This window comes from Callithrix jacchus, chromosome 10, assembly GCF_049354715.1.
Source record: "Callithrix jacchus isolate 240 chromosome 10, calJac240_pri, whole genome shotgun sequence".
NCBI lineage: Eukaryota > Metazoa > Chordata > Mammalia > Primates > Cebidae > Callithrix > Callithrix jacchus.
In genome coordinates this window covers 20,243,629-20,271,103 of record NC_133511.1, presented here as the reverse complement: position 1 = coordinate 20,271,103, position 27,475 = coordinate 20,243,629, and the positions used below count along the sequence as shown (strand labels likewise).

Sequence of the window (27,475 nt, the reverse complement as noted above, 5' to 3'; positions counted from 1 at the left end):
AAGCCCAAAGAACGATGACTGGCAAGTTTATATAATTAGCACATGCCCGAGATAAGACTAGTCTCCATCCTGGAACTCCCAGTCTAAGGCAAAGGCACACTAACTCAACTCTCACAGACTTTCACCTGCCCCCGAGGATGCCAGGACCACCACTCCTTCTGGGTCCTGACGGCCCAGACCCTCCCTCGCCCCACTGCCTGGGCCCTGGAAAAGTCTTCTTTGTGTCCACCTCACAGAAAATCCTTTAGCTGCAATGCCCGTTGATGATGTGGGAGGGGGTTTCTGTTACAGTGAGTTTCCTTGCACTGAACAAGCTTACACTATCCTGTTATTATCTGTTCAAGTAATTCAGATATTTCTCCCTGACAGCTCCAAGTGCCTGATCCCCTGATCCTCTCTAGCAGGGGGGCTTACAGGCCTCCAAACACTCAGCTGACTAGAGAAAACAGACAGTGTGAAAGGCTTAACTAAGGAGATGGTTGTCAAGATCATCTACCAACCCTGCAGACTCACCGGACCCACCCCAAGCGGCCTTCCTGACCTCACCCAAGACTCGGCATGATCGTGTTCCTTTCTTACTTCACGGGTGCTTTGAGCTTGCGGTTTGCAACAAGCTGTGACCAGGGTACATGAGTCCTTGTTCTCAGCACTAAGCCACTCATCCCTGAAGATCAAATAATGGCTGAGGATATAGGTTTTGAAGTCAGGCTGATTTTGGGTTAGAATTAAGGCGTTTCTACTTTGTTGCTGCATGAAAGTGGGCAAGTGACGTAACTGTTCTCCGAGCCTCTCCGAGTAAGAGGGGGGTAATGATATCTACTTGACTGAATGGTTATAAGGATTGAATGAGATCATATGGCAAAGGGCTGAGTACAATACCCAGCATATCATGCATGCCCAATAAATAGTGGCTGGTAGTCTTTAAGGAAATAATAGTGGCAGTAAGTACTAGTAATAATACTACAATACCTGACACATGATTGGAGCTAACTATCAATAAATATTTATTTAAAAAATTAAACCAGAACCTTTCCACAAGGCTATAAACACCTACATTAAAAGCTTTCCCAAGTCAGGTGTAGTGGCTCACACCTGTAATCCCAGCACTTTGGGAGGCCAAGGCAGGAGGATCCCTTAAGCCCAGGAGGTGGAGACCAGCCTGGACAACATAGGGAGACCCCATCTTTATTAGTCTGTTCTTGTATTGCTATAAAGAAATACCTGAGGACAGGGAGGTAGCCGAGGGTGGGGGAGTGGCCCTGGAACAGGGCTGTAGCAGTACATGGGGACTCGGCTACAGTGGCTGAGGGGCGATACATGGGTACTGGGCTGTGGTGGCTCGAGACAAGGATGCCTCGAGAAGGGGAAAAACAGAACTCAGAGAAACTACTAAAGTTCCTGGGGAAGCAAAGTAGAATTTCATAAGAATGAAATGGATGGCAAGGAGAAAACCCTGGTGGCTGTGAAGGCCCTGATGCCATGTATGTCAAATTGACATCATCTGATGGACATGAATTTACTGTAAAAAGAGAATATACATTAACATCAGGTATAACAAAGCCATGTGGAGTGGCCCAGGCCAATTTTGCTGAGAATGAAACCAATGAGGTCAATTTGAGAGAGGCACCTTAACATGGGCTATCAAAAGTATGCATGTATTTTACATACAAGGTTCGCTACACTAACAGCTCTACCAAGATTCCCAGACTACCAATTGCACCTGAAATTGCACTAGAACTGCTGGTGGCTGCAAACTTCATGGATTGTCAATAAAATAAATTATAATACACTCTTTTCAGTATTAAAAAAAAACTGAGACTGGGTAATTTATGATGAAAAGAGATTTAATTAGCTCACAGTTTTGCAGGCTGTACAAGAAGCACAGCAGCAGCTGCTTCTGGGGAGGCCTCAGGAGACTTACAGTCATGGCCAAAGGCAAAAGAGCAGCAAGCACTTCACATGGCCGGAGCAGGAGGAAGAGTGGGGGAGGTGCCACACACTTTTAAACAACCAGATCTCATGAGAACTCACTATCATGAGAACAGCACCAAGAGGAAAATCTGCATCCACGATCCAATCACCTCTCACCAGGTCCCCCCTCCAACACTGGATATTACGATTCCACATGGGATTTGGGTGGACACATAGCTTCAAACCGTATCATTTCACCCCTGGCCCCTCTCAAATCTCATGTCCTTCTCACATTGGAAAATGCAATCATGCCTTCCCAACAGTCCCCCAAAGTCTTAACTCATTCCAGCATTAACTCAAAAGTCCAAAGTCCAAAGTCTCATTCAAGATAAGGGAAGTCCCTTCTGCCTATGAGCCCGTAAAATGAAAAACAAGTTAGTTACTTCCAAGATGCAATGAGGGTATCAGCAATAGGTAAAAACTCCCATTCCAAAAGGGAGAAATAAGCCAAAAAAAGGGGGGCTATAGGCCCCATGCAGGTAAAAAACTCAGCACAGCAGTCATAAAATCTTAAATCTCCAAAATAATCTTTGACTTCATTTCTCACATCTAGGGAATACTAGTGTGCAAGGGGTGGGCTCGTAAGGCCTTAAGCAGCTCTGCCCCTGTGGATCTGCAGGGTTCAGCCCCCACAGTGGATTTCAAGGGCTAGCATTGAGTGCCTGCAGCTTTTCCAGGCACAAGGTACAAGATGCTGGTGGATCTACCATTCTGGGGCCTCACACTTCCCCTTCACACTGCCCTAGTAGAGGTTCTCCATGAGAGCTCCGCCCCTGCAGCAAGCTTCTCCCTGGACAAACAGGCTTATCCATACATCCTCCAAAATCCAGGCACAGGCTCCCAAACCTCAACTCTTGTACTCTGTGTACCCACCAGCTTAACACCACGTGGAAGCCACCAACACTTATGGCTTGTACCCTCTGAAATTGTGGCTCTAGCTATACCTGGGCCCCTTTGAGCCTCAGCTGGAGCTGGAATGTGGGCTGTGTGGAACAGTGCCCTGATGCTGTGCAAGACAGCAGGGCCCCAGGCCTGGTCCATGACACCATATGTCTTCCTAGCCTCTGGGCTTATGATGGGAGGAGCTGACACAAAGGTCTCTGAAATGCCTCAAGGAGTTTTCCCCACTGTTTTGGCTATTAGCACTTGACCCTTCCTTACTTATGCAAATTTCTGCAGCCTATTTGCATTCCTCCCCTAAAAATTGGCTTTTCTTTTGTACCACATGGCCAGGCTGCAAACTTTCCAAACTTTCACGCTCTGCTTCTCTTTTAAATGTAAGTTCCAACTTTAAGTCATTTCTTTACCCATACATATGAGCATAGGCATTAGAAGAAGTCAGGCAACGTCTTAAATGCTTTGCTGCTTAGAAATTTCTTCCATCAGATACCCTAAGTAATCACTCTCAAGATCAAAAGTTCTACAGATCCCTACAGCAGGGACACAAGGGAGCCAGGCTCATTGCTAAGCCATAGTAAAAGTAACCTTTACTCTAGTTCCCAGCAAGTTTTTCATCTCCATGTGACACATCCTCAGCCTGGCTATTTTTATTCATATCATTATCAGTATTTGGGTCACAACAATTCAAAAAGTCTCTAGGAAATTCCAAATTTTCCCTCACTGTCCTGCCTTCTTCTGAGCCCTCCATACTTTTCCAACTTCTGCCTATTGCCCAGTTCCAAAGTTGCTTCCACATTTTCAGGTATCTTTCTAGGAATACCCCACTCCTGATACCAATTTTTGGTATTAGTCCATTCTCACATTGCTATAAAGAAATACCTGAGACTGGGTAATTTATGATTAAAAGAGATGAAATTGGCTCACAGTTCTGCAGGCTATACAGGAAGCGCAGCAGCATCTGTTTCCGGGGAAGCCTCAGAAAACTTACAGGCATGGTCGAAGGCAAAGGAGGAGCAAGCATTTCACATGGCCAGAGCAGTGCCACACACTTATAAATGAACAGATCACATGAGAACTCATTCACTATCATGAGAACAGCACCAAGAGGGAAATCCACCTCCACGATCCAATCACCTCCAACCAGGCACCATTAATGCAAATGATACCACTGTTGCTACAAAAAATTTCAAAATTAGCCAGGTGTGGTGGCATGTCTGTGGTCTTAGCTCCTCAGAAGGCTGAGATGGGAGAATCACTTGGGCCTGGGAGGTAGAGGCTGCAGTGAGCTGAGATTGTACCATTGCACTCACAAGCCTGGGTGACAGAGTTAGACCCCCATTATTCCTCTTAGTCAGTTATTCATTCAACCACTATTTATTAAGAACCTACCAAGTGCCAGATACCTAAGCTAGGTACTAAGAATACAATGGACAGCAAAGCAGACATAGCCCTGCTTTCATAGATTGATTGGGGTTCTTAACTTTAACCTTTTGTAAGACAAAAGACCATTTTGAGACTCTGGTTGAAGGTTTTATGCTCTTGCCCAGGGAAACACACATCACTACATACACCTAACATTTTGCTAACATTCATGGGGCTCAGAGAAGGTTCCCCAGGAGAACCCCTGCCCTAAGTGAACTTTTTGCTCCAGTCACACCTATCCACTGCCATCCTAGAACCCTCTTTGACCATTCTAGCAGAGGGGATTTTAAGAAAAACCCCAAAGCAAAAGCCCAATAAAAACTGCTTGATGCACAGGGGTACTGGAATCACTTGCACAGGTAATTGTAGTGTATTATAAGCTTGTTTGGTGCCAGGAAAGCTCACTGGTTCATTGCCTCAGACAAAAGGGGTATCTCATAAAATCTGAGTAGCCCACTCCCATATCTGAGGCGTGCTGCCTCAAGGTCTTGACATGGTTTCATGTGCCAGTCTTTGGTTTTCCAACACCTTTGGAGGAGTCCGGTGTCTCGTGCATACCCATCTTCAATTCCTGTGCTGTCCCCTCAACATTATGCCTCCCTTCCCGGCCACCATGGCCAAACCACTTTGTGGGGCCAACTTCCTATTCCATCCATCCTGGTTGAATAGCTTAGGGTCAAATCTTATAGACCAAAGTATCCAGATTCCAACTGAAGATAATGGCTCCTTGAGGAACATGGACAATTTGAAAGAGCAATCCAACAGGCTTTTCCTCAGGACCTCTTATGAAAGCTCCATTCTCCACTGCTGCCTTTATGACTGAGCTCCAGCTAAGGTGCACCTTGGGATCTCTTACTAAAGGGATTATTGACCCACAAGCTAAGAAGTCACAATCCATCACGGCCTGGCCCATTCCACAGGCCCCTCTGCTCCTGAGACTCCGTGGCTCAAACATGGCTGAGTCCACAGCCCTCTTCCCCATCCCCACCATGCACCAATCCCCAAGTTCTTCCCTCTGCCCCCCACCCCATCACCATGAAGAGGTAAGGGCAGGGATTTTCTGAAGCACCTAGGACTGGCAGAATCCAAGGTGTTGGACTGATCGAATGCAATGGATCCTGGGTGCTTGATCTGTCAGCCAGCAGACAGCTGAGTCCCAGAAGAGAGAAGCCTCTGAAACCAGCTGGTAGCCCTCTGCTCTGTAACCCAATTCCTGAATCTCCCCAACTCCTGGGATTTTAGGCCCAGAAAGGATACTAGATCCCATGATTTATCAGATGAGGACACTAGGCCCAGGGAGAAATAAGTACGAGGACACATGCAATGAGTGAGACTTAAATCAAGATCTCCTGGCTCCTACTCCAGAGCTCTTCAGTTATCAGATTAAAATGAAAACCAAGCACCCAGTTAAAGAAGACACTGGGGATCTCCCGCCCACAAGCTGCAATCAGAAAGCCTGATGGCAAAATCATGTACCAGGCCCTAGGGGTAGGAAGAGTGCCAGCTAGGCCCCATAGGTAAAATGCATTACTAAGAGATCTCTAGGGGCTCCCTGGGACAAAAAGAGTGACAAGCCAGAGCTGGCATGGCTGGGCTTCCTGGAATAGAGAAGAGGGCCAGAGCCCAGGCAGCTGCCAGGCCTTGCCAGGCAGAAACAAATACATCAAAGGGCAAGGGGCTACAACACTCCTCGGAGTCCAACTTAGAGGCAGCTTCCATCCATCAAGACCCAAGTATCCTTCAATCTGTAGTCTTGGGGCATAATTAACGGGCTTTTAGTTGGACTGAATCTTATTTTTGGTGTCTACACACAGAAGGCCCACAGACTTAGCCCACCCAACCTGCTCAATGTTTCGTGAAGTGCCATTTGGCAGAACCAAGCTCTTGGATCATGAGCACAGCCAGGAAAGATGGTATGGTACTGAGTGAAGCTGCGTAAATTCACTTAACTACTCTCTGCCTCAGTTGCCTCAAATGGAAAATAAGAATAACGACACCTACTTCATGGGATGTCAAAAGGACCAAGATGAGATATGCAGAAAAAGCACTTAGCACGGTGCCTGACACAAAGGAAACCCATGAGGAATGCATATTTGCTTATGGTTTTAATAAATCAGATCACCTCCAGTGTCTTCAATAAATAAAAATGGCAAAAATGCTCCTAGAATCTAGAGGGTAGCTGGCATGTACACGTGAGTGGGGTTATGGCCACAGGAGCTGCCTTCACTGCAATGGCCAAGCCTGGGTCTGGGATGCAGTAGTTCAGATTGGCCAGGAGCAGCCATGGGGCCGTGTTCACTTCGCTCACACTTGCTAATCTGGGGGCCTTACAGATGCAGCCACCTCTGGCTCACCCAAGAACTTTTGGGTCTCTGGGGCTCATGCAGCCCATGTATATGGGACAGGCCCTTAGTGCTAGACCCTAGCTAGTAGCCATGAGGACACCCTGCCCTCAGGAGGCTCTATACTCTCCCACTGTGCCCCAGTAAGGTTGGGCCCCAGGTGGCCACAGTTTGATGATTTTCTTTCCCTTCCCTGTCTCACTTCTCCACTGTTCTATCAGGCAGATGAGTGGACTTTTTTAAACAACATAACCCCCTTTCTAAGTGGCTCCCAGGAACACTGACCACATAACCATTTGCACCTACTTCTGTCTTCACTTGGGGTCTGCTTCTGGGGGAGCCAAGCCTACATGGCAGGCAGGCCAGTCACTGCACTGAGGGCCTGTCCCCATCACTGCCTGCAGGGAAGGCTCACAGAAGGAAGTGGGAGAGGATTCAGGCAGAGCTTACATATGCAGAGAGGAGGGAACAGAGGGGAGGGTGAACCACTTGATAACTTAAGGTTAAGTCCAAACTCCTGAGAGAAAATAGATTGTCCACTGTTGAGTCAAAACAGAATAGCGTGTCTTGAGTCCATAGATTCCCCATTTCAAGGCTATAGTGAGGCTGGCAACTTTGCCAGAAGGATTACCAGGACAATTGTAAATGCCTCAGCATCCTGAGACAGTGAGCAGGGCAGCATGCAGAAAGCTCAATCCACACCTGACACTGGGCTCTCAAATCCTTCCCTTCCCACAGACACTCCTGCAGAGCTCAGGAGCTTCCCTGCCCTAGGACCTGTAGCCACCTTCCAACCAATAATAGAATCAGCATTTCTGGGATGGAAAAACACAGAGGGTTTCTCCTCCAAGCCTCATCTGAGGCACGAATCCTTGCACATCATGTCTGCAGCACCTTCGAAGGGAACATGAACATTGTGTGCATGTGCACACATGCAAACACGTGCATGCTCCGTGTGCTGCCCTGCATTCCTGGCCAATCCCCCCAGTGCTATTTGCCTTGTACAATACATTCGCACATCACCCCCACAGAGATTAAGGGGATTAGCTCTTATCAAGAGCTTTGTATCTCCAAAGCTCTTACCAACATCAGCTAATTAAGCAGACAGTCCCCCTTCCCTTGGCTGAACAGTGTAGAAAGCACAGGACAAGAACTGACAAGACCTGAGTGCTGGTCCCACTGTGGGGTCACGTCTTCTTGTACAAGACACAGAGAAGCAGGAAGCAGTTGTTATGATACCCCACACAAGAGAAGATGAAACAGCAACTTACCCAAGGCCAATCAGCTAAGAAGCATGTGGGCAGGCGGGCACGGTGGCTCACACCTGTAATCCCAGCATTTTGGGAAGCCAAGGTTGGGAGTTCGAGACCAGCCTGACCAACATGGAGAAACCCCATCTCTACTAAAAATGCAAAATTAGCCAGGCGTGGTGGCACATGCCTGTAGTCCCAGCTACTCAGGAGGCTGAGGCAGGAGAATCGCTTGAACCTGGGAGGTAGAGGTGGGGGTGAGCCAAGATTGCGCCATTGCACTCCAGCCTGGGCAACAGGAGTGAGACTCTGTCTCAAAAAAAGAAAAAACAAAAAAGAAGCAGATGGGCTCAGCTGTGGACTTTGGTTTCTCCAACTCCAGAACCCTAGCTCTCTGAGTCACAACTACATACAAATATTAGTGATCATCTTCATTCTCACCAGCCAATACCCCAATGGCAGAGACCAGCCCTCCAGCCTCAAATGGCTCTTTATCCCAGCATCCCCACCACTCACACACAGAGCCCTATTGAATATGAGGGTCATTGGTTAGAAATGCTTTTTTCTCTCAAACACACTCAGGTTTGCACCATGTGCCCATGACCCTGCTCCCCTACCCACCTCACTTCTCTTTGTCCCTGTGTTCCTGGCCCCGCTCAGGACTCTACACATGGTAGAAGCTCAGAGCTCTGGTATGGCCTCAGTTTGACCCAGCCAGAGTGAGTAGGGAGACCTCTCCTATCATAGACGAAGCCCCAAAGCCCGTTCCTATCCACCACAAAGTAGCCCGATAATAAGGGCTACACTGACAACTTCTACTGTCAAGTCTAATAATTCCCATTAACTGAGATCTTTTGCCTTCATTAAAGTCATCAGTGCCTGTCAGGAAATGATCAGAAAAACCCTTAGGATTCCCACCTGTCACGTGGAATCCCACATGCTGTATGTTTCATCATAGGGACTCAGGCTTAGTAAATTTCTTCAAATGTTGGCACCGCTTAACTAAGCTAATAAGATTTTTTTGCTTCAAAAGTCTTAATAGGATAGAAAATTTAAGGAAATAAATCAGTAATTAATTACCCACTAAACATTTTCTGCACAATACTATGAGGACACAGACATACTTAGTAAAATCCTTGCTCTCATGGAATGTAGAATGGATAATGAGAAAAACTAGTATGACAGTGAGATAACAGCTGAACAGGCCCCTACACTACAAATATAGTAAGAAATCTATCACTCATTCATTGAACAAAGTGCTATTTAAACTCTACCAATGGTAAAGTCTACTGTAGATGGACACACGGCACCACAGTGGTTCATGGTGAGATGAGTTGTCCAATAGGGATAGATACGAGGCATATCACAAAGGAAATACATAAGTGATTACAGGACAAAGTAAAGTATGACAAGCACGTTGGAAGAATGAATTCATTATTATAGAAAAGATGGAATTACTAGGGAAGGCTTTGTGGAAGCAGCAGGACTCGAGTTACAGTCCGCCCTGCGGAGGTAAGATGGGTTACCAATTCTCACTAGGAGCGGGTGCCCTCAACCCAAAAGCAAAGCACTCCCTGCACTGCACAGAAGAACTCAGGATTCATCTTGACAAGTGAGAAGCTGGCAGGTTCACACCCACTGGCTTCATTCCAGGTGGGGCTTACCAGGCCTGGAGTTAGAGCACTTACCTTTCCAATGAACATTCAGGAACACTGATGCTGAGGAGGCGGGGAGGAGGCACAGTCTCCACTCTCACTGAGCTTATAGTCACATGTGGGAGAAGGACAAGCAAACTCCACCGACAAGAGATAGATGAAGGCTTATACCACACACTGGAGGGTGCTGAATCGGGACCGGGGTAGTGGGCAGTGAGGGAGATTATGCACAGAGGAAGAATGACTAAGATGAATCTTGAAGAACAGATAAGAGCTGGGTGTGCAGGCTGTGGTCAGGAAAGCAAAGAATGATAACAGTAACAATTATGGCACACCACTATCACCATTTTTTTTTTTTTTTTTTGAGATGGAGTCTCTTTGCTCTGTAGCCCAGGCTGGAGTGCAGTGGCATGATCTTGGCTCACTGTAACCTCTGCCTCACTGGTTCCGGTTCAAGCAATTCTCCTACCTCAGCCTCCCAAGTAGCTGGGGTTACAGTCACAAGCCACCATGCCCAGCTAAGTTTTGTATTTTTTAGTAGAGATGGGGTTTCACCATGTTGGCCAGCCTGGTCTTAAACTCCTGACCTGGTGATCCACCCTCCTTGGCCTCCTAAAGTGCTGGGATTGCAGGCGTGAGCCACCACACCCGACCCACTATCACCATTTCTTGAGCACCTTCCTTGTCTTTTGCTAGAAACTGTACTTAGTTTTTCACACACGAAGACACACACACCTTAATGCTAATCATTTTCGAGTGTAAGTCATTAAATTATAATTAAATTGTAAGAGATCCTTACAATTATACTACATATTAAATATTATTGTTCCTGCTTGACAAATGGCGATACTAAAGACCAGAGAGATGAAAGCACTTTCTCACAGCTGCACAACTGTAGAGCCAGTAATCAGCAGAACTAGGATTCCAGTCTCCTCACATCCTACCAGTTAGTCCACACTTCGGAGCTGTTGGGTAGAGTTCCTGTGTGGCCTCCTGGACAAACAGGCCAAGGGAGTCATCGAGGGGCCACAGTCCTCAGGTCTCTGCACCCCCATCTAGAGTCCCAGAGGTTCAACGAAAGAGAGCTGACCCTCTCATGGCTCTGCCTCAAGCTGTCAGTCCAAATCAAAGTCTTGTCCTGCTCACTGAGCCTTGGTTTCCTGTTGAAAATGACAGGACATGGGCTGGATGTTCTTTCAAGCCCCTTCCTGCACTGACATTCTGAGACTCTGGTTCTCATGGAAAAGGCCTAACTGAGCACCCATATGGAACCTGGTCAGAGAGTTTTCAATCAATAGGCTTTGCTTGCACCCAGGCTTGTGACTCGCTAGGCGTAACCTATAGCAAGTTTCCCTTGCTGGGGAGGGGGACCTCTCTGGGGCAGAATGGGCAAATCCCAGAGTTCCTGAAGTTCAAGACACTGCAGGCCTTTCTTATTTCCCGTGTCTTTCCTTCACCTCTCCTATCCCGTCATTCCTTTGAAAACTTAGAGTGAGCTTGGCAGACCGCGAAGAACAAACATGCTGCACTGTCGTCTGGGCATGCCACTCCTGAACCAGACAGCGTCTCCTACCGTCTAATCCCTCACAGACTCCAAGCCCCCTAGTCCACTGTGCTCTCCACCCTCCACTCCGGCTGCCTGGGCCAGCCCAAGACAGGTGAGACAGCTCACCGCCAAAACCAGAAAGCCAGACACCGTCCCTGCACCCACTCCCTCCTCGCCACACACAGCCACGCCACGTGTTCTGAGGCTTCGGGGGCTGGCATCCAGGAGCGCTGCACACAAGAATAAACAGTGTCATCTCTGAGTGTATATTTTGTCTTCATTATGCCGCTGTGAAGGTGTTAATATACAACTTACAACATATTAATCACCCCTCTAACTTCCAAATGCTAAATGCATCATTAACATTCATGTTTTCTTCAATTACTCAGCTGTTCTGGGGGAAGGGAGCAAATCAGCTCCTCACTGAATCCCTCTCCTGCGGAAGGCTCACAGGTCGTAACAGGCAGCCCTGGCCTCCACCTGTTCTGTGGAGATGGCAGACTCCTGCTCCGAGCATTGCCATAAAAACACAAGTGAGACCAAGAAGTGAGAGGGAGGAGGAGGCGGGTGGGAGGGAAGGAGGGAAGCACACAGGGAGGGAGCACATGCGCATCAAAGGCTCACAGAGACCAATCAGTCTAAGCCCTGCATTTCATAAATGAGAGGACTGGGGCTCGGAGAGGGGAACTGATGAGCCCAAGATCACAGAGGTGGTTAGTGGAGAGAGCAGAGGAAAGGAAGGACAGGAAAACCAAGTGTAGAAGCGGAGAGAAAAAAGCAGTTAGAAGGAGAAGAGGCAGGAGGCAGGTGTATTAAGATGTGCAGGCCAGGTGTGGCGGCTCAGCCTGTAATCCCAGCACCAGGCCAGGTGTGGCGGCTCAGCCTGTAATCCCAGCACCAGGCCAGGTGTGGCGGCTCAGCCTGTAATCCCAGCACCAGGCCAGGTGTGGCGGCTCAGCCTGTAATCCCAGCACCAGGCCAGGTGTGGTGGCTCAGCCTGTAATCCCAGCACTTTGGGGGGCTGAGGCAGGAGGATCACCTGAGGTCAGGAGTTTGAGACCATCCTGGCCAACACAGAGAAACCCTATCTCTATGAAAAATACAAAAATCAGCCAGGTGTGGTGGCGCATGCCTGTAGTCCCAGCTACTTGTGAGGCTGAGGCAGGAGAATGGCTGGAACCGGGGAGGTGGAGATTGCAGTGAGTTGAGACCGTGCCACTGCACTCCGGCCTGGGCAATGCAAAACTCTGTCTCAAAAAATAAATAAATAAATATAAATTTATATTTAACGACAGTGCAGCATGCTCTTCATGGTTTGTGCAAAGAGAGTGGGAAGACAAAGCTAAGCGTGAAAAACAAAGGTAGGGAAAGCTACCTTTGGAAAAGCGGAAAGCGGGATAAAATCTTAAACAGTCAGGAGCGGCAGCAAGAGGCCACGGTCCCAGCTACTCGGGAGGCCAAGGCAGGAAAACCATAGGAGCCCAGGAGTTTGAGGCCTCCCTGGGCAGCAAAGCAAGACAGCAAAAACAAACAGCTCTTAAAAAAAATATCTGAAACAGATGCAAGTCCAGAACCATCTCTGACTTCACCCCAACTGCCTGCACCCAGATCCCAGGGATGGGAAGGGCTAGGGGAAGGAGAGTAAACTCTGAGAGGGACCAAACAGGCCCGACTGAAGGGGGGGGGGGGTGGTGCTGGGAGCACGCAGGGTTGGGCCTCCACCCCAGGCTCCTGAGATTGAGCCAGACTAAATATGACATGCAATTAAAATGTCATTAGCCCACAACTGTGCGATCCAAACTTCACTTGGAATTTGTTACAGGCGCTGGTGGCTACAAAATCAATCTGCTATTGTATTTCAGCAAATCAGATTCAACACTCTCCCTGTCAGTGGGTTGTAGACTAGCTCTGAATGGAAGAGGAAAGAAGGAAAGGCTCCTGCTGGCGGGTCACTCGTTTGTCCATAGGCCGCCAGCCAGCCAGGCCTATCCTCCTTGAGATGGGAGCATCCAAGGTCAGGACACACAGGCGCTTCCAGAAGGCTGGGGCTGGTGGCTTGTGGCTCAGGTAGGCAGAGAAGCAGGGCAGGAGGTAGCAGGGTCAGTTTCTGGGGCACCTCCAGGGCCCTGCAGAGACACAGGTCCTGATGGTTGTTTGCACTGTAGTTAAAAATCCACGTGGTTTATCACAACCTCCGCAGTGCTTTGAAAGGCATCATTCCTATGACTCTCACAACTTAGGAGGTAGGTCACTGCTTCCTCCACAATGAGGAAAATGTCCTGGAGGAGTGAGGATCACAAGGTCACCTCTCAGTATGGATAGGGGCAGAGACTGTGTTACTGATGACAGCATTTAGCCCTGAAACACACACACACACACACACACACAAAGTGTGGCCAGTGGGGTTGGCCCCCGAGAGCCTTTGTAAAGGTGTCCCCTTAGCCTAGCAATTTTGAGCCCTAGCAAGTTTTCCTTGCAATCCTCCTCCCAGCCTTCTCCTTTCCTTCCTGTATTTTTTGTAGCGATGGGGTCTCACTACGTTGCCCAAGCTGATCTCGAGCTCCTGGGCTCAAGCAAGCCTCCCACATTTTTTTTTTTTTTATTTTGAGACGGAGTTTCACTCTTGTTACCCAGACTGAAGTGCAATGGCACGATCTCGGCTCACTGCAACCTCCACCTCCTGGGTTCAAGCAATTCTCCTGCCTTAGCCTTCCGAGTAGCTGGGACTACAGGCACGCACCACCATGCCCAGATAATTTTTGTATTTTTAGTAGAGATGGGGTTTCACCATGTTGACCAGGATGGTCTCGATCTCTTGACCTCGTGATCCACCCGCCTCGGCCTCCCAAAGTGCTGGGATTATAGGCGTGAGTCAGAGCGCCCGGCCGCCTCCCACATTTTCTAAGCCCACTGCTGCACTCCCAGCTGGCTGGAAGCCTGCAGCAGCCTCGTTGCTGGCCTCCTGACCTCAGCCTTGCCTATCTGTGACCTTGCACATCTTTTCCAGAATAATCTAAAAATGCCACTTTGACCTTGACACTTCCTTGCTCAAAAACTTTATACAGCTGCCTGTCTGGATTCTGCTCCTACCACTCGACTGAAAACATTCCCTGGAAAAGCCCCATGACCTCCTCACTGCCCAACGAATGCTTTCCTGCCCTCACCTGATTCAACTCCTCTCAGTAGCAACTGTCTTTCTAACCTCTTCCTTCCGGTAACCGCTCCCTGGAATCCGGAGTCTCACCTGCTCTGTTTTTCCCTCCACTCTCTCCAGTTGCTCCTCAGTTGACTTGCCAGGCTTTCTTCCCCAGCTTGTTCCATAAATTCCTTGTTTCCCAGCTCTTTCCTCTCTCATCTGCTCTCTGCTCTTCTTAAGTGACTATAAGTGACATAATCTGGGCCCATGGCTTTGGCTGCATCTCTACTTAAATCTGTGTCTCACGCCCACACCCCTCTCCTAGATTCCTCACCCATCAATCAGCTTCCTGCTGGTGCTTCCATGTGGCCGGCTTACAGGCACCCCAAACTCAACACGACAAAGCTGAATTAGTCATCCCCTTTCTGCCCCCAAATGGCCACTCACCCAAATTCTTCCTATCTGAATGGCATCTCCACCCAACCTGTGGTCCTTGGAATCAGCCTCAACTCCCCGCTCCCATCTACTGTGCAAATACTCACAGAACCCTGCCCCAGCCCCTTCCCTGAGCTGCAAGCCCCTGGGCTCTCTGCATAAAGGCCTTCTCCTGGCCTCCTGCAGACCAGCGTGCGGTAGTGCTAAATGCAGGTCAACCCTCAGCCAATGCAATGGGAAATGAATGATGGGTACCCCAGCTTCCTGCTCTGTTAGGGAACACCTTGCTTCCCAGGCTCCAAGAGATCCTGAGGGGCCTGAGCCTGAGCGTCCGCAGCAGCAGCCTGCTCATTAGGCACTGTGCATCTGCCCCCTCCCCTCCCTGCCTCACTACGCCATGGCTGATTCCTGTGATCACCCTTAACCACACCCCTTACAACACAAGGAATCCCAGCCTAAGGGTCTACCAATACTGAACCAGTCACCACCATGCAGTCTGCTTCCTGAATGTCTCCTGAAGCCTGTCGTCGTCGTCGTCGTCCTCCTCCTCCTCCTCCCGCCTCCTCCTCCTCCTCCCCCTCCTCCTCCTCCTCTCCCCCTTCTTCTCCTCCTCCTCCTCCTCCCCCTCCTCCTCCTCCTCCTCCCCCTCCTCCTCCTCCTCCTTCCTTACCTGGACCACTGAGCCAGCCACCCAATCGCCCTCCCTGCCTCTGGTCTTGCTCCACTCCAAACCATCCTCTCATCTCACACCAAATTGTGGCATTCCCTCCCCATCTCCCAGAGACCACCCAAATTCTTTCACTTTTGTGGCTTTTAAGCCCTCTGTGACCTGTCCTTACCTCCTTGCCACCCTTAACTCCTACCAGGCCCCTCCGGAACTCTCCAACCACAGCCATACAGAATAGCACCCGGCCCCAAAACACTCAGTTCCCACCCACCCCTGCCGCCCCCTGACCCATGCCGCTGTTCCAGCAGCACACCCTGATTGGAACGTCCTTGTCCTCATCAGCCATCTGCAAACTCACTCTTAGCTGAAGCCTGAGCTCAAGGGCTGTTCCTTCTTGAGGTCTTTCCACCACTCCATCACCCCCAGTTGCCTCCGTGGGAGAAGTGCATGCCCTCCTCTCCATGCTCACAGCTCTTAATGACACACTTCTCCCACCGCACCTGTGGCCACACGCACAACAGCTTTCCATCTTAAAGTCCCCAGGGCCTAGCTCAGTACCTGACACTTAGTAGGTGCTCATTAAACCTCAGCTGCCAGTGTGAGAGGATGAATGGATGGAATGAGTGTTGCTCACAGGCCTGTGACAGGACAGTTTCTCCCCTCTGGCTCTACCTCTGGCTTGGCCGCTGTCTGATGCGGGATCTGGAGAGGTCTGGCAGAGACCCTGTCCTTCCTTCCACAAATGTTTACAGTGCTATGTAAATAACTCTCCCTGGGGATGATATATGTGGCCATTCTGCCCTGGGCCTGCCATGCTCCGTGCCAACTGGGCCGTCAGGGTGGCTGCTCAAGTGAGACACCAAGGAGCGTGGGTCTGCGGAGGAGGGGCATCGGGAGGGGATATAATAAAACACTGCAGGAGGATAAATCTGGGCCCCACGCCATGAAAAATGTGAATCTGTCCTTGACTTCAGTGGCAAATGAGGCGTGAAAACATATCAAAATGCAATATTCAATAAATGGATGTATTTAATATTTTATGAGACTGGAAATCGGTTACCAAAAGTTTGAATGATAAATCATACACCAAGCAGATGAACTTTTTCAAGTGTCTGCACCTGATGGGTATCATTTCTCAGGAGGGGAGAAGGGAGGAAAGAGAAAAAGAGGGCAAGAACCAGGGGCCTATTAGAAAAGGCACAGAGATCCCAGGTACACCCTCTCCCCAGCCACTACCTCTGGCAGTCTTTCCCTGCTGCCTACCAGCCTGGTTCATCTGGCACACCTGGAGAACTTTTTCCATCATGCAAAAACCCTGTAATTTCCTTTGGAATTCCATCTAAGCAACGTCCCTGACACATGCCCCCTCCCACCCCAGGTTCACAGCAAGCTCATGCCCCCTCTCCATGCTGTATTGCACAGCGTGGCTGAAGGGCAGGGTTTTTGTTTCTGATGTGATTTGTTTTTGTTTTTGTTTTTGTTTTGAGACAGGGTTTCACTCTTGTTGTCCAGGTTGGAATGCAATGGTGTGATCTCTGCTCACTGCAACCTCTGCCTCCTGGGTTCAAGCAATTCTCCTGCCTCAGCCTCCAGAGTAGCTGGGATTTCAGGCATGAGCCACCATGCCCAGAAAATTTTTGTATTATTAGTAGAGATGGGGTTTCTCTATGTTGGCCAGGCTGATCTCAAACTCTTGACCTCAGGTGATCTGCCCATCTTGGCCTCCCAAAGTGCTAAGATTACAAGTGTGAGCCACCTCGCCCGGCTGGGCAAAGAGTTTTACACATCTACCTCCCCGCCATGCTACAGGCTCTCCAAGGATGAAGACTAGGACTCCCTCACTTCAGTATCCTTCAGTGCCTGGAACGTCCCTGACACAAGGTAGAACCAAAATCTACGTAGAATTTGGACTGAAAGAGGAAGCTCTTGCAGCAAAAGCCATGGATAACAGACAGCTACAGAGGACCCACTACCACCCGGACGCTATGCTAGGAACCTGCTGATGGCTGTCACATTGCTTCTTTATGCCATTCTCGCAAAGACCCCATGCTGTAAGTAGTCTTTGTCTTATTTAACTGATGAGGAAAATGAGGCTCAGAGAGATTCTATCCCCTGTGTCTAATTATATTCTGTACACTCGGAGGGGGCAGGAGAGCAGCCCACCTACTGCTGTAAGGCCAGAGCAGTGTGGAGTCTTCAAACACTTTATTGCATGAGTGATGTTGGTGCCTAGCCTCCCTCAAATATTCGTTTTGATATGTAACAGCCGTCACTGACAAGTAACATGTTCATCTTTCTCAGGGGTCCCTAACTTGGCCCGCGTCATCAGTATCAATTGGAAAGTTTTTTGAAATTCAGATTTGGCTTTTCTGTGCGCAGTGGCTCACGTCTGTAATCTCAACACTTTGGGAGGCCAAGGCGGGAGGTCACGTGAGCCCGAGAGTTCAAGACCAGTCTGGGCAACATTAAAAATTAGGCAAGTGTGATGGTGCACACCTGTGGTCCTGGCTACTTGGGAGGCTGAGACAGGAGAACTCCTTGAGCCCAAAAGGTTGAGGCTGCAGTGAGCCATGATCACACCACTGCACTCTGGCCTGGGCAACACAGTGAGACCCTGTCTCACTGTATGTATATATATACACATATATATACATATATATGTATATATGTATCAGACTTTCAGGCCCCACTTCTTGCCCCAATTAAGTCTGGGGCAAGGTCTGGCCATATACATTGTTTTTTCTTATTATAGCTCTCTGGATGATTCTGGCAATGAGGCAGATTTGGGAACCACGGATGCAGCCCTGTAAACCTACCTGTCTTGATTCTGTTTTCTCCAGCTCTGGCTTACGGCTAATAGGGGCAGGCTGGTCTCTTCCTGGGACAAGGCTTTTGCTGCTTCTCGCCACTCCCACGTTCTTTTCTCATGAGATCCTCCCCTGTCCGTACTTGTCCTCAGGTCACAGTTTCCACTGGCAGGCAATGACTGTGACCCTCTCCTACCTTACTTTAACCTCCCAGGTCTGGGCACAAGCCCAGTGAGACCTTAAACCTGCCTGCCAGCCCATCTGGAAAGCCATCTTGGTAGCACAGTCAGCTTTGCCCAAACGGTGCTTCCCTGTTCCTGACCAAGGTGAGTGTGACCTTTATTTAGTTCATGCCTTCCTGAGATAGGAAAAGCAATTACATGTCCAGGGTAGTACCTACTAAGCCAGGGCTCCCCACACTTCAGCACCACTGGCATCTGGGGCCACATCATTCTTTTGTTGGTGGTGGGGGGGGCTGCCCTGTGCACTGTGGGATGTTAGCAGCTTCCCCCAGCTCCACCCACCAGGTGCCAGTAGCACCCCCTCTACTTGTAGCAACAAAAGTGTCCTCAGATATTGTCAAACCTTCCCCCCAACTGAAAACCAAGTAGCTAAGCCATCAAGAGGTATGATGCTTGAAAGCAAAGGACTTGTCTTTGATCCCAAGCCCTGGCCCCTATGCCTGGCATGTGTTTCTTTATCTTCAAGATGGGTTCAGGGACATCTTCCATGGCAGGCTTGTTGTGAGGCATAAATGAGACAGAATTAAATAAAGCAACATGAATGACCACACCTAGAACAAACTGGAGAGATTTTTTCAAAGGAGGGCTGAAAGAAAATGGCTACAGGCAGCAGAGTGCGGGTAAACTGGCTCTAAAAAAATAAACAACAAACTGAAGAAAGAAAAAGCCCTGATGTGTAGTGTTTGCTGACTTCTACGGTGTGAATACACCCAACATGGCCAATTTCAAGCTGCCAACCTGATGTCACTGAATGCAGAATCAGGGAGAGACGTGCAGAATCACATCCTCGAGCCGACCAAGCCATAAAGTGAGTGTGGTCAGCAGGTGTGTGGAGCAGGGAGAGATGGGGCTGTGGCCCAGGAGAAAATGGCTGCCCTACCTACAGGCATTCAAAGTCATAGCCAAGCCAAACAAAATCACAGCATGTCCGCACATGGCCTATCCGCCAGTGGGACTCAGTCTACCCATTTGTGACCTCAGCTCCGGAGATTCCCCGTCAGAAGATCATCCCTCTGCCACCTTCCTCCTTCTCTCCTGTCTTCAGGCCTCTATTGTCAGAGCTAGCACTGAACACAGTGGACATACTTTTCACATTAATAGGACGCTGGCCGGGTATGGTGGCTCACGCCTATAATCCTAACACTTTGGGAAGTTGAGACAGGAAGATTGTTTGAGGCTAGAAGTTTGAGACCAGCCTAAGCAACATAGTGAGACCTCATCTCTACAAAACATAAAAAAATTAGCCAGGCCTGGTGGTGCACGCCTGTAGTCTCAGTTACTCAGGAGGCTGAGATGGGAGGATCGCCTGAGCCCAGGAGTCCAAGGCTTCAGTAAGCTATGAGTGTACCGCTGCACTCCAGCCTGGATGACAGAGCAAGACTCTGTTCCTAATAAATAATAATAAGATACTAATGAAAATGCAGGCAGAAAAGTAATGCGAGGCAGATACCCTCATACCCAGATAGGCCTTCAGTCGGGACTATGGGCTTCGGGCTCAGCCAGTTCTGTGTTCAGAGCCTCGTCTGTCAACACTGGAACATGCTCTTTTACTTCTCTGAGCCTTGGTTTACTCATCTGCAAAATGGGCTATCAATGCCAGTCCAAAAGGGTTGAAATGACGTGGGCCTGAGGGAATATCTAGAAGCTGCCAGGTGGTCCCTCTGATGGCTACCCACCCATTCCCAGAGAGGGGCTGGCACTTCCTGAACAGGCCCCTGGGGAGCCAGCGGGAGGGTAATCAATTCCTATAGGGCTCTATTTGTCCACTAAATGGAGATTGGCCCCAGAAGCAAAAACTATCAGTTGAGAATAGTAAAAGATGCTTTCAACCTTCTTATCATCTCAGAGAAACTAGGAGGGGGGCCTCCACCGCTTGTCAAAGCCAACAAAGAAGGAAGAGGGGGCACCCAGGGGCTTACTGAACTACACTGTAAGGAGCCAGCTGGATGAAAGAGGAGGATGAGCACCTGGGGAAGGCAGCCCCAAGATACCTGGCTGGGACTGAGCTGGGGAGAGGGACTCCGGCAAAATCAGAGAGGATCAATGGGCCAGAAGGTGAGGGCTCCATTTCAATTCTCCAGACTTGCAAGAGTCGGGGACACTCCAAGCCTAGGGCTCCTCATATAAAAAGAAGCCCCTTAGCCCACTGCATCAGAAAACAAAATAAGAAGCTTACCCGGTTTCTATATCCTTCATGCTGCTCTCCTCCTCTCTTAAGGCTGGGGCAGGAACATACACAGCACAGCTCACTTCTGTTCCCATTCAGCTCTGAGTCAGTTTCACCCTAAACTCAGTCGCTTTGTATTTTCTACTTCCCCACACGTTGGGCCTGCTTATTCCTTATTTATTTTGCTCATCTCAGCCCCTTTACTTCTGGGAGTGATTCCAACTTAAAAAAAAGAAAAAAAAAAAACTAGTCAATTAAGAAACAAGCTGCCTGCAAATCGCCAGCAAATGAGAAAAAGCCTCCCCTCCTCACTCTTCCCCCTGCACCTTAAACAGAGGGATCTGATCTTTAAACAAAAAGCCACTAATGTGCTGTGTGACTTGAATCAAGTCACTCGCCCGGTGTAGGCCTTCCTGGACAAGGCTCTTCTTTCTGGTTTTGTTTCTGTTTTTGTTTGAGACGGAGTCTCGCTCTGTGGCCCAGGCTGGAGTGCAGTGGCACAGTCTCAGCTCACTGCAACCTCCACCTCCCGGGTTCTAGTGATTCTCCTGCCTCAGCCTCCCCAGTAGCTGGGATTATAGGCACCCGCCACCATGCCTGGCTAATTTTTGTATTTTTAGTAGAGATGGGTTTCCCCATGTTGGCTAGGATAGTCTCAAACTCCTGACCTCAAGTGATCTACCTGCCTTGGCCTCCCAAAGTGCTGAGATTACAGGCATGAGCCATCACATTCAGCCCCTGGACAAAGTTCTTCTTGTCCAAAATGAGCCCCTGGACTAGTTCTCATGAGTTATGTTTGTTTGTTTGTGACAAGTTCTCACTCTGTCATCAGGCTGGAGTGCAGTGGCACGATCCATCTCATTACAGATTCAGTCTTCCCAGGCTCAAGTGATCCTCCCGCTCAGCCTCCCAAATAGCTGGGACTACAGGCGGGTGCCACCACGTTATAACCGAGCGAGTTAGACGGAAAGGGCCACACTCTGAGTTTGAATCACGAGTCCTTTATTGCTGGCAACTGAGAGTCAGCTCATGTTCAAAATCTCTCAGTCCCAAGGAAGGGGCTTGATTTCCCTTTATACCTTGATTTAGGTAGGGGCGGGGGAGCCTAGCTGAAGTGGAATTTTACAGAAGCAGAACAGGCAGGTTAGGGGAGGAGGCTGGTGACTAGGAGGCAGGAGGCTTCTAAGATTGTTGATTAACTAAGCAGGGTATAGGCAAGCGGTTCCCACGATTGCTATTTACCAAAGGGGCATTCGGTACTTTCCATATAATTAATCAAGGGGTGTTCACAATAGCAAGGGGACTTGTCAAGCAGGATATTTTACAATGGTTACATGTTTCTATGGTTCTAAGCAAAATATGACCCAGCACTGTGTGATGCAAGGGATGCACTCAAGGGAGAAATGGTGGGAGGGGTGAGGCGGAGGTTAAGACGAAGTCTGTCTGGCTTTCAGCAAGATGGAATCTGTTAGGCTAACACAGAGTAGGTTAGCACACACACCTCCCAAATAGCTGGGACTACTTTTTGTATTTTTTGGTAGATGTGGGATCTCACTACATTGCCCAGGCTGGTCTCAAATTCCTGGCCTCAAGCGATTTGCCCACCTCAACCTCCCGAAGTGCTGAGATTACAAGCATGAGCCACTGTGCCCAGCCTTGCATGAGTTCTTAATCTTTTTGAGAGTCACTGACCTCTTTGAAAATCAGAACAAAGCTACAGATTTGCCCCTTCCAATTTCACTTTCCATACGTATTCAAAATGCTGCCTGTAATGCCAGAGGCTCCCAGAACCCCTGAAGATCTTCTTGCTGGGGAGAGGGCTCAGGCCCCTGCCTCTGCACTCCTGAACGGGGATGTCCTCCAGCCCTGACTGTGGGAGGAAAACAAAGACCAGCATCCCTCCTCAGTCCTCTGTTCAAGGAGCAGAGGGCTTTGCTGGGAGGCCAGGAGAGTAGGAAGCCCTACTTCCCAGAGTTAGCCTGAGGCACTACTTCTGGAAGGCTGCCATTCAGGCAACCAATGCTGATTTGACATTTGTTTAATTTGCAGGAAAACTCTACTTTTCTTTTTTTTAGGACAGGGGGAGGGGTGGAAAAACTCATAAAACTTCTTAGTCCCTTGCTCTAATGGGACCCATAAAGGCTGACAGTGCACCAGGAATCAGCCACGCTGAAAAGCCAGAAGCCTGGGGGGGGGAGTGAGGTACCCTCCCACTGTACCAGGAGCAGCTTTAAGAGTCTCAGTTTTAGGTCGGGTGTGGTAGCTCATGCCTGTAATCCCAGCACTTTGGGAGGACGAGGAGGATGAATCATCTGAGGTTAGGAGTTCGAGACTGGCCTGACCAACATGGTGTAACCCCATCTCTACTAAAAATACAAAATTAGCCAGGCATGGTGGCACATGCTTGTAATCCCAGCTACTTGGGAGGCTGAGGCAGGAGAATCACTTGAACCCGGGAAGCAGAGGTTGTGGTGAGCTGAGATCGCACCTTTGCACTCCAGCCTGAGCAACAAGAGCAAAACTCCATCTCAAAAAAAAAAAAGAGTCTCATTTTCCTGCAGGCCTTGGGGGTCCCCACTGAAGATCTCACCTTCCTCTTTCCCCACACACACACTTGAATCAAGGCTGCCAGCACTACCCTCCCTGGACCCTTCCACCCAAGGGCTTCGGCCACCTGCAGAGTGAGCGAATGGCAAGGTCACTTCTAGAACTTCTCTTGTGTGCCAGGCCCCATGCTAGGTGCTCAGGCCAACACGAGAAAGAGTCAAACCTAAAACCATCCTCTAATGCTTAAACATACTCTGGCTGCAAGAGGCACCAAAAGCCATCCTTTCACCTTTAAGTCACAGGCCCTGGGGCAGGGGTTCCCTTGGGGGGTGTCTGACTTGCTCCTGGGTGATTAACCCGAGAAGGCTGAGCTGGGGAACAAGGCCCAAGGTGTTTGTGGCTCCTACTGCCTTTTCTCTCCCTGTTGAAAGGAGAGTTTCAGGGCAACCTGGAACTGAGGCCCACACCCCGGGAACACCCAAAGCTGGCAGCCTTGAAACTGGTTTTCACAAACCTCTGATCAAAGCACTTTCCGCACTGAAAACAGGGCACTATGTCCCTGGAAGCACAAGAGGGAGGCTAGGGGGCTGAGAACACAGAAGCTGAGATGGAGCTGGCAAGGCATCTAGAGACTCCATCGCTGACTCATTCTTCTGAACCTCTCCTTCCTTCGAAGAGCCGAAAACTCTCTGGTCTCCATCTCCCAGATCAGGGGGGAAACTCTGTTAAGTCCAGGTGGATAAGCCAGGGCATGATGTGAGCCCGAGAAGAGGACGGGCATGGGGCACCAATGTCCCTTCATCCATCTCTAAAGCCTCAAGCCCAGAACAGGGACCTTCCCTACCACCAACTCCAAATGTGCACTCCCAGCTCATCTGCAGCAGCTGGTCGGGGGAAATATTAATAACGATCACAAAAGGTAATGACTGGTTGTGAGAGCAAGGATCAATTTAAAAGGGAAGTTATGTTTTCACATTCTCTGTATGTTTAAAAAAAAAAAAAAGGCACAGGCACCAAACAAAATGAGGCATCTGTGTGGCACAGCCTCGTGACATCCTGTCCAGATGCGGAAGATCAATAAGCTCCCTCTCCAGGCTCTTAGTTTACAGGACCAAGAGCTGTGACATGGCCTTTGAAGGGTGGGTGTTACCCTTTGCAGTAGCTGCAGAATGACCACAAAGCCTTCCCCATTCCTGTAAGTGCACCTCTTGAAATGGGGCTTCCTGGCCCCTCCCATCAAGAGAAGGAGTCCATTATCCGTCCCTTGAGTCTGGGCTTGGACATGTGACTTCCTTTGGCCAACTGGACATTAACAGATGTGAAATAACAGAGGATGTAAAAGTACTTGTGCATCAGGCTTCCCTCTTCTGCAAGACAGACAGGGTCCAAGCCAGCTAAGTTATTTTCAAAGAGGAAGAATGGATGTCTACATCCACATGGATACAGAGAATGTGGGGAATAGGCTAAGCCTGGGCGAGCCTCTTGGAAGGCAAGAGGCCATATGGTCCTTGCCACAGCTGATACTGAGTGAGGCCATCCCAGTTCCTGCAGCCCCAGACAACCTGGCCAAGACCAAAGAAGCCATCTTGTCAAGCACAGAGCCATGAACAACAATAAAGTTCATTGTCTTGAGCCACTAAGTTTTGGGGAGATTCATCACATGGTAGAACATAACCACTGTACTCTGCCATTCTTTGTCAAGGAATAGAACTGGTTAGCTCCTCAGGGGGTGGGCAGTTTCCACCACGAAGGCCAGGAAGTGTCCCTGGGGCCAATGGAGAAAGACCACGAACTCTGCACTAGAGGCTGAATTCAAACCACCATTCTGCTACCTGCTAGCCATGTAACCTTGGACAAGGTACTAACTCTGCAAGCCTCCGCTTCTTCACCTGTGCAATGGGCACAGCAAGCCATTTCATAACGTTGCTGTGAGAAGGAAATGAGAGAATGGATGGAAAAACTCCTGACACACGGCAAGGGCTCAATAAATGCTTGTGTCTCCTTTGTAATCAGCTAGATTCGATGAGCAAGGCATCTTCCACCTTGATTCCAGAAGAGTGGAAAGAACACAAAGGGCCCAGACCAGCTCCAAGTGCGAGGCCAAGAGGAGCAGGAGGGGAAGTCTGTCGCTAAAACAGCCGCTTGGCTCTGTCGCCGAGGCACTTAGTTTTTAATCTCTCTGAGGAAAGAGACGTTTCATCCAACATTCACCGCATCAGCAACTCTGTAAGTAAAATGCAGAAAACACGACGTCTTTATTCATTCCATCAAGCGGTAATTAGGGCTCGGAACAGGAGTCTTCATCGGCAGGCACTCCCGCTCATAAAAGCCAAGCAGGTTTCTAATTGGGCTGGAGAACAACTTTGGGGGGATCTCACAGAGGCCACTAAAGAGGGCTTCATCCACAGTCACGATTTCCCTTTCCCCTTAGAGGAAAATTCAAATGCTGTACGGTATTAGGAAATCAGACAAAGCGGGGGCTGCACTGAACAGGCGGTGCGCACGGCTCACCACCTCAGGACCCCCACGGATCCCTGAATGCAAACACGCTGGCGAGGTGCACGGCTGAGGCAGCCAAGTAAGACTGAGAGGCAATTTGCTTTTTGTTCTTTAAAAAGAAGCAGCTAAAGAAATTGCCTTTACGTGACTCTAAGACTCTGCTGCCTGCCATGGGGCTCGCAGAGGGCACCCAGGGGGCAGTCAGAGAGCAGGGCAGGTCTTCACCTGTTGGGGAGTCAGCCAAGGAGGGAGAGGAAGAAGAGGAAACTGGCAAGCGCCCAGCTCCCACCATGTGCAGTCCCAAGAAAGATACTTTGCATACATGATCTCACTGAATTCTCTCCAGAACCCTTTGTGGGAAATATCATCACCCCGTCACAGCAGAAAGAGACTTGTCCCTGTCACCCAGCAGGTAAGGAGCAGAACTAGACTGGAACCCAGGCAGAGAGGGAGCAACCCTGCAAGGTGAGTGGAGCTGCCTCTGGCATCCAGGGGCCGAAGACCAAAGCTACCTGGGGCTGCCCTGGCATAAGGCTGTCATGTTCGCGGCTCTGGGAGCAGCCGTTGACTAGGCCAGGGGTCCTGAGGCCCCCAGTGCTTACATAGACAGAAGCCCCAATTGAGGGGAGAACTGGATGGAACACAAGTCTAGGCTGGGCGTGGTGGCGCACGCCTGTGATCCCAACGCTCCGGGAGGCTGAGGCGGGCAGATCATTTGAGGTCAGGAGTTTGAGACCAGCCTGGTCAGCATGGCAAAACCCCATCTCCTACTAAAAATACAAAAATTAGCTAGGCGTGGTGGTGCATGCCTGTAATCCTAGCTACTCAGGAGGCTGAGACAGGAGAATCACTTGAACCTGGGAGGAAGAGGTTGCAGTGAGCCAAGATGGTGCCATTGCACTTCAGCCTGGGTGACAGAGTGAGACTCCATCTCAAAAAAAAAGAAGTCCAGCTGATGATGCCCCTTCTCAGACCCTCTGCCCTCATTTTCCCTACATGTACTCTCCCTTACTTCCCCAGTGTGACCTCTTCTACATAGGCTTTGTAGAGAGACACAGACTTACACATAGACTTCAACACAGACACGCAGACACGAAGGCAGAGTCATATACACCTAGACACAGACATCCATCCTGCCCCTTTAGAAACAATTTTGCTGGCTTGCATCCCACTCTGTCCTTCTCCGACCTCTCTCTGAAGCATTCCCTAACACCCCATCTTCCACTTCCCTGGCAGATTTCATTGTTCCCTCATCGGTGTTCCCACAGCCTCTTTTCCCACACTCATCATACTGCATTTTATTTACTGGTTAATAGACCTGTCTCCCTTTCTAGAGTGTAAGAATGGAGATAATTTGTCTTTTTCATCTTTATATCCTCAACACTTAACACAATGTTTGACACACAATGGGTTTTCAAAAGTGTTAACCAAAAGAATCAATTCAACAAAAACTTTGTGAGCACCTACTACAGGCTGTGTGTTAGGGTGATTTTAAAAAAGCCATCCCGGCTGGGCATGGTGGCTCATGCCTATAATCCCAGCACTTTGGGAGGCCAAGGTGGGCAGATTATTGAGGTCAGGAGTTCGAGGTCTCTACTAAAAATACAAAAATTAGTCAACTGCAGTGGCACACACCTGTAATCTCAGATACTCAGGAGGCTGAAGCACAAGAATCACTTCAACACAGGAGGCAGAAGTTGAAGTGAGATGAGATCGTGCCACTGTACTCCAGCCTGGGTGACAGAGCAAGGCTCCATCTCAAAAAATAAAAATAATAAATAAAAAAGCCACCCCTCTGAGGAGCCCGGACTCTGCGGGAATCAGGCATATCAGAGACCTGCAGACTGGGAGGTGCTCTGCCTGCTGAGAGCAGGGCCCCGAGGGCACAT

General features: G+C 49.3%; 1 protein-coding gene and 1 pseudogene across 13 annotated transcripts in view; one reads left to right on the top strand and one right to left on the bottom strand.

Annotated features, from left to right (window-relative positions):
* GRIK4 (glutamate ionotropic receptor kainate type subunit 4) overlaps nt 1-27,475 on the bottom strand; it is a 489,633-nt gene that overhangs the window by 377,495 nt on the left and 84,663 nt on the right. For 4 of the 13 annotated variants that reach the window (XM_078339710.1, XM_078339708.1, XM_054241643.2 and 1 more), the window contains exon 2: nt 20,550-20,762. The exons of the other annotated variants lie outside the window; for them this stretch is intronic. The gene's annotated coding sequence lies outside the window, so the exon portion shown is untranslated. The remainder of the gene's footprint in view (nt 1-20,549; nt 20,763-27,475) is intronic. 13 annotated transcript variants of the gene reach the window in all.
* Nucleotides 1,300-25,656, top strand: LOC100403227 (elongin-C pseudogene; annotated as a pseudogene).